Here is an 8,559-nt window from a genome sequence, read left to right as displayed (position 1 = left end):
TAGTTCTACTTCTCCAGGCACAAAAAATGGAGGACTAAATATCTCCCACTCCCTTGGTCCCCAGAATTCAGCCCAATCTTCTAATAGTGAATCTTGTGCATCTTCTTGATCCAAAAAATATTGTATTTGTACCATAGATGTTACAAGACCAGGATGCCCTACCCTCCAAGTGCTTGATAATTCAATTATAATTTTAAATTGTAGGTTTTGATCTAATTTCTCTTCTCAGATCTTTGTCTGTGTCTCGGTGTGGAGTCTAGAACATTTTTTATAGCGATTTTGGCTCACTTCTCCATTATTTTTTCCTAGACCTTGTACAAATTCAAATCCCATTTCAACTCAACTCAAAAAGAAAGAGGAATACCAATCTTATCTCCATTTAGTCTCTTAGAGAGTTGGATCAATCAAATTCATCTTTCCTCCTTAATGCAAGTTTGGATCTTAGTGACTTTATCAATCCTTTAGGTAGTGAAGTTCTAATTTTCAATACCTTACAATATGTATGTATGTATATACATATATACATCTATATATGTATACATAAATATATCTACACAAACACACATGCGCATATATACACATACACATACACATACACATACACATACACATTCACATATACACATACATACATACATACATATACATATATTAATACATATGTACATGTATATTTATACATACATACATACATTTATATACATTTATATATATATACACATACATACATACATATATTCACATGCACACACATGTATGTATGTATGTATGTATGTATGTATGTATATAATTATATGTGTGTATGTGTATATATTTGTATATTATATGTATATGTATATGCATATGTATACATATATACAAAAGTATATGTGCATATTTGTACACACACAGATATATACATACACACGTGTGTGTGTGTGTGTGTGTGTGTGTGTGTGTGTGTGTGTGTGTGTGTCTAGTGTGTGTGTTTTTTTGTGTCTATATATATGAAATTATTTTAGGTAGAATGCCATCTCAAAGGGTGACAAAATAATAAAAACCTAAAATACATTCCTACATTTCTTGTATCATCATACCATGATTATTCAATAGATCTACTTTTGACATTATTTAAATAAGCACTTTTCTCTAATTAATTAATTCAATTGTTCCTCAACATTAATATTTTTTAATTAATAAATCTATCATTTTTATTAGTATTAATTGATTAAATTATATTTATTTATCTAATTGATTTAACTGATCTAATCTTTCTTTAAAAGATCCAAACTTTTAATTGAATAAACTATATTTTTCTAACCAAATCAATCATTCCCCAACACTCCCTCGTCTATTAAATAAATCCATAATATTCATTGAATTGTTAGCAATTCCCCTTCATTGTTAGTTGAATAAACAAATAGGAACTTAGGGAACTAAATAATCATATGTCCATCATGCAACAGCTGAGTTTAAAATAAATAATGCGAATTTTTCATAGGCTCAAGAAAGAACCTTATTAAAAAATTTCATCTATTTCTTCTCAATCTTTTTCCTAATCAAGTGAATCAATTACATTATGTAACTTATAAATCTCTAACTATCCCTTACATAATGATAAACAATATTAATCCATTGCAAATTTTCTTATTTTTTTCTATCCATCACTCTCATACAAAATATATAAATCCACTTTTTCAAAAGCCATTTTCAAGTAGAAGAATTCGAGGCAAGACAATTTTATGCTACTAGATTCAATAATCAACTTTCACCTTCAAAAATCAATAAATCATTTCAAGCATAACTAGATTGAATAATCAACTTTCATCTTCAACAATCAATCAATCGTTTCAAGCTTAACACTTTCTCAATGACATTTATTTTGTAAGAAGATTGTTCCTTTTATCATTTGTTTCCATGTCTTTTCTCTAATGAAGGATTGCCTAGCTATAAAGTATGATTCTTGTTTTGTGCACTATTTTCTATTTATACTTTAGTACATACATCAATAAAGTTTATGTTATTATTTTATTAAAATTCTATTGTTGATTTAGTGTTATTTTAATTTTTGTATCATTAGATGATCTTTTATTAGATCTCAAACATGATTAAAAAGACCAATTTTAACCAACTAAAATTCTTCCAAAATTAAAAAATATCATGAATATGACTTAAAAAATAAAAAAACACAGTAAATTTTTTATTACTATGGCTACTTAATGTTGTCACACAGACTAAACAACAACTTATTATTAATAATATGTAAGTAACGAAACTTATTAGAAAGTTATTAAAAAAACAAAGGTGAGATCAAATTAAAAGAGTAAAATAGCAAATGTTTTAGGCATTACAATGCTAGAAATTTGAGGACAAGGAAATAAAGTTAAAACATTAAAATCAGCTCATTATCTTAGTCCTATAAGAGGTGGCGATTCAGGCCCCCTGTTCCTAATTAGTCGATCGAATTTTTTTGTTATCTCAAAAAAAAGTTGTCGCACGCTTGAAAACTGGCTAAGCCCATCGCCTAACCATTTCTAGATCACAGGAAAGAGTTGAGACTGCCTTGAGGTGGAAATTTAGCGTAAAATATTTCTGCCGATAACCAGTTCCCTTATCCCCTATGCCGAATATGTTACCATCTCAACTGGGTCTTCTTTTCCATTCAATATTTTCTACAAGATCATACAGTCCAATCGGATTCCATTTCTAGCTCTTTAACCATTGTTGCGACAAATTTATTAACAACCCTTGGAGTGAAACTGTTGTTTGCGGCCAATCTGATAGACGTAAACTGAATAACACTGTATATTTTCCATAATCATAAAATACCATTGTCATCCATCACACATCTCTGTCTCACAACATTATAGCGTCTCATGGAATATGATGTGTGCAACGCCCTGGTACACATGTATGCAAAATGTCGAAGCATAGACAAGGCACATGAACTGTTTGACAAAATGCCTCAAAAAAATGTGGTGTAATGGACTGTGATGATCACAAGATATGAACCAATTGTATTTGTTGAAAAGGCTTTAGAAACATTCAAGTGAATGCAATTGGCAAGTTTAAAGCCAAATTCCACAACCTTTGTCAGTGTCCTCCCTAACTGTGCCAAAATGAGAGCGTTGGAACAGGACATGGGCATTCATCAAAGCGTAACGAAATTTAGCAGAGGTCATCATAAAATATATGAATAATAGAACCCGTAGTCTGCAAAATTAGAGCCAATTCATCTAATTCCTTCCTGAAACACGGGAAGAAAAGGTATAAGCTGTAAAATGCACATTACTAATAATCATGGGTGAAGAGAGTGATAGATCATAATGGTCTAAAAAAACTCACTACTTTTCTTTTATGATATGCTCTTAAATAACTTCATATAACTACAAATTTCAGACTATAGAAACTATGAATAAAGAAAGATTAATTATTTCACTTACAAATAATTACTACCATGAGTAAATTGTAAACATCTTTCATAGACAGGCTCAAGTTTCCATCTATCGTTTAAGTAAAGCCTCACATTTAACCATGAATCTACTCTAATCAAATAAATCAATATAAAATCAATTCATTAAATTTGATGTTTCCACTTCCTTTCAGTACAACAAGTTACATTTGAAGGTAATAACAAGCATTAATCCATTAGACAAAGTTGTTGTACACCTTGTCACAAAATGGCCTTCAATCTTTGTTGTGCACTTCCCTTGACCAAAAAATATCCAAATGTAACCTCTATCATACCTCAAGACCAAGAAAAAAATGCAATAAGTTGATATCATTCATATCAAACTCGAAGGCCAACTCCCCTTCACACCATGCAATGAGCTCTCATCATTACTTATACCAATACAAACAATAAACACGAGACAAGTGTAGATAAATACCACTATCTATGGCATGCACTATCAATCAATTCTATCATATTATTCATGTAATGAGATATGGTTATTTATACTCTTCAAACTTTCATGTCTAACTCTTATTAACAAACAGTATATATAAAAATTTACTATCAAAAAATGTATAAATTTAAATTATCATATAAATAATTATATAACATTAAAATATATTAAAATTTACCTTTAATTTTCTATCGGCGTTTCCCATGGACCTCCTATAGGTGCATGTGCTAGTTATAAAAATTAACTTACAATGCAGGTTAAATTGATTTGACCAGCAGACCATTTTTGTTTCTATTTTTCCTTGTTTTCTTCAAATATTTTACTGCTATGGGATTTTGTTCTGCCTTATTTAACAAAGCCAGCTCATTCCTCCTCAGTTTTACCGCATGTAGAACTTTATTCAATTTAGAAAATAAACATAAAAAAAAACATAATGCAAAACATCAATTATGTCAATTAACGTTTAGTCTAGTAATGCACAGAAAAATAAAAAGTGGCAAAATTTGTTTGATGTATTCCTTTTGCAATTTGTTGTCACCATGCTAGCTATCTTTTCGCGTAATTAGATGGGAATAAGTCCAATTTCATGTTTCCGCCATTAGATTCGCAAGGAAGAATTTTCTAATAAAATAAGTTTTTGCAGTTATTCTATCTTATCCCTATACGTGGTTCCTATGGGTGTCGTCTTCAAGAAGTTCCAATGTAGATTAAATATTGTCTAATGAAAACCTATTTAATAGAGAGTTATAGAAAAATAAAGGTGAGATAAAATTAGAAGAGGAAAATAGAAAACCTATCATATACTACAATGTCTATAATTTGAGAATGAGGAAATAAAGTTAAAACATCAAAATCGGCACCATTATGTTAGTCCCTTAAAAGTTGGTGATTGAGGCCACCTAATTAAATATAAATAGTTTGCAATGTAGGTTGTTAAACTAATTTGTCTATCTGATCATTTCTGTTTTTGTTTGTTGCTATTTTATTCAAATATTATTATTGTTATGGGATTTTCTTCTACCTTCTTCAACATTGCCAGCTCATTCCTCCACTGCTCCATCACCTTTGGAGTTTTATTCGATGTAAAAAATAATTATTATAACAAACATGATGGGTAACTCCTTGGAAATTATGTTTGATGTACTCCTTTTAAATTTATCCACCATGTTGTTGTACTTGTATAACTAGAGTCACAAGGAAGAACTTTTAAATGAAAATAATGTTCTTCTCTTATTGTCCTATGAATGCATTTAAACCTAGTAGTGTCATATTCCAAAATTGTCATGTCTTCGATGTTGACTTAGTGACGCAATCTAGTATGCTCTAAGATTTGATCATTTAGGATGGCAGGTGTGGGCTCAATGGCATTCCATTCAAAGAGTTGTTGTGGTTAATTCAAATTCAAACTACTCCCATGCAAAAATGGGTGGATGCCCATTAGTGTTTTATCTTAATATTTATTGGAATTCATCGTTAGTGGCTATTTTTCTTGCAGCGGGTGTCTTGTTGGCTTCTACTTATGCAAATCATTGCTACGACAAAGAAAATGGGAGATTTGGAATAGGGTATGGAAATCCATCATAAGGCAAGGGATTATTGTTAGAATATGTGTTCCTGTCATAGTATGGAGTAATATCGGAGTGGCAATTTTAAATAGTTATTAATCAATATTTTAATAGGCCAATCACTATTTAGATCTTTGTTTGATCAATGTCTTGAAGTGCAAGTTTCTTAAGCTTAAAACATATAAAAAATATTTATCTAGGATTTGATTGGATTGAAGTTGGTTGCAATAGAGTGTTAGGAAAAAAAGAAAATGACAAGGCAAGAGAACACACATCATGTGAGTTCTTTGGTAGTGGGTTGCAAGAGGTTACATTGTGGTTTGTACTTCCATAGGTGTCTTGGGGTGCTTGTTTCTAGAAATCATCATTTGTGCATGAGGTTGCAGTAACACCTATCTTTAACGCAAGAATTCAATCACTACTCTAATCAATCTTTAATATATTTTTATATAGTTCCTGCCAAAATAGGGCAGAAGAGTTGGTTCTAGAGCTACAATGTGCAACAAATGGGAAGAAATGTATGATTTTTGCATTGGGAACTGTGAAAGTTAAAGGAAGTGTGGAATTAATAAAGAATTATTTGTCACTTGGTTTTGAAGACAACCATCCTACATGTAGGAAAAACAAATTACATTGATGCCCTTTTCAATTTTATAAATGGGAGGGTTTTTTCTCCTTACATTTTATTTTGGTAAGTCTCCAAGGTGTTTTCAACAAGCTACTCCCTCCTTCTATTGGTAATTTGTTTAATAATGATTTGGAAGTTTTTTAAAGATCCCTATCTTACTAGCAAGCTAGACACCATTAGAGTAGAATGATTATTAATAATGCATACTCACCTTCTAAACCTAGGTATACATCAAGATGACTAAACAAATCAATCTTGGCCAAACCCTCTTCTTGATTGTGTCGATTCTCAATTTTATTGCTCATTGATTTTAAAATGAAAGTAAGAACCATAAACATTTAATCGAAAGGACAACAAAGATAATTTAGTCATAGATCAAATAGCAGGTAAGCTAAATTTGAGGTAGGCTTTGAATCAAATTTGTTCAATTTTTTTTCGAGATGTGTAATGCCCAAACCATTGCAACACAAAAAGAACTCCTATGACAATGGTTTTTTTTTTAAATAACTTTAATACTCGCACAATTAACATGATGACATATTTGACTACGAGATGGTGTCACTGTAACAACTACTTGTACATGTCAAAACCGTGGGAGAATGATACAAAATACCTTGACAAGACATGCACTACATTGAACGTTCTAAAGTTGTAATTCATTTTTGTGTCTCAAACTAGGTTTAGTACACACTTACATATACAAATAATTTGTTCTCATGAAAGAGTCCATCATCATTAATGTTGTGCACGGGTAATAGCTCTTGGTTTAGGGCTTTACCAATAGTGGTTTCTCATAGGCACAACTGACATTAGCTAATGCATAATCCTTAATAGGCAATTCAAATTTGACTGAACTCTATAGAAATTAATTGAATTTGAAATAATAGATAAATTTACTTATGTTAAAATGATTCCTTAAAAGTTTGTATATAGGCTTGCACAGTCCGATTTTGCATTATTTTGTTCTTACAATATCACATCCATATCTATTTTAATAATGATAATTACTTATTTTATATAATTACCTTGTGAACCCATCTTAAGTTGCTTTGTTAAATGGATGTTTGAACAATGAGCATTAGTTCGCCATTTGATTGACAATTTAGGTAATACATGCATAAATCATAAGCTTGTCTCCTTCTTACCCTAGGTTTGACTGATGTACATATTTCCTTTATATAATTTATATTCAATTTCTAACTCTTAATTTTATTTACAATTATTAAATTATCATTATATAAATTGTTGAAATAAATAAATAAGCAATTATCTACATGTGCACACACACACTCACTATCAATTTTAGTTTTATTTTTTGTGCATATTTAATATATCTCAAAAGAATGATGACCTATGGTAGGTAAGGATGATCTAGATATGGCTAATATAAGATTCCAACTATACTCGAGCAATTTTAAATTAGAAATTTTAGAATGGTATTTCTTACGGTCATAATTGTTTTCTCTTTCCCTCGTATGCTAATGAACTTTTTATAAGAAAACCATCTCTATTTAACCTTATTTAATGTCTTCAATGATTAAATCTAAATCTGATTCTAATTAACACAAAAGACATGCAATTAAATTTGATGAAAAAAATTTACTTTACCATAAAACTCATTAAATTCTCCAATCCCAAAATTACTTATTTATATTAGAAAATAATTCTCATTATATAATTTATCCTATCACATTAAATTATTTACTTAGTTCTTTTACTTAGGAATATTGTAATGTTCCCCCTCTCTCTCTCTATATATATAAGTAAGTAACTCTTTATTAATGAGATAAGGGGGAGATTTAGGTGGGCTCTTATTAACTACTTTAGTGTGAAATTTGATTTATTTCTTCCTTGACTTAGGAATCGTATACTTTAGATAAACTACTTAAAGATAAATAAAACATCCAATAAATACTTTAGATAAACTACAACATGCTTTCTTTGATCAACGGTTTACAACGCTTATGAAGCGTGCAAGACGATTGAATAAATCGTAACCAACTATTTTATCGACGGCTTTTTGGTTCGGCTCTACCACCACATTGTCCGTTTTCATCGCCGGTCTTGGGCCCTGACAACTGTAATCCTCGGTAACAGCGTTTAAATTTACGAAGAGGCAAAAGTGACATTCAATCTATTCTTATATTGCATTTGTGAAATAGACCAACAAATAAAATGAGTCACTTTTAAATGGCAGAAGACAAGAGATCTGCGCAACGAACAACCCAGTTAACTTAATTGTGCACATGCAAAACAACTTTTCAAATTCTTCTTGTGAATATTTATTGTTTTCGAGGGAGTCTTTTAAAGAAAAAATATCGTGTTCCATACAGAATATCAGCAAGCGTGGAGAAGGATTTTTTAGAGATCTACTCTCTATGACCGCCATTTTAGCTACATATCACCAATCTGTGAGTCATTCTTACTGCCAGACTGTACCGTTGAAGGACACTCCTACCTCCTTAGACCCGGAACATTC

Source organism: Cryptomeria japonica, chromosome 7 (genome assembly GCF_030272615.1).
Source record: "Cryptomeria japonica chromosome 7, Sugi_1.0, whole genome shotgun sequence".
Taxonomy (NCBI): domain Eukaryota; kingdom Viridiplantae; phylum Streptophyta; class Pinopsida; order Cupressales; family Cupressaceae; genus Cryptomeria; species Cryptomeria japonica.
The sequence above is the reverse complement of the archived record's forward strand: the minus strand, read 5'-3'. Positions refer to the sequence as shown.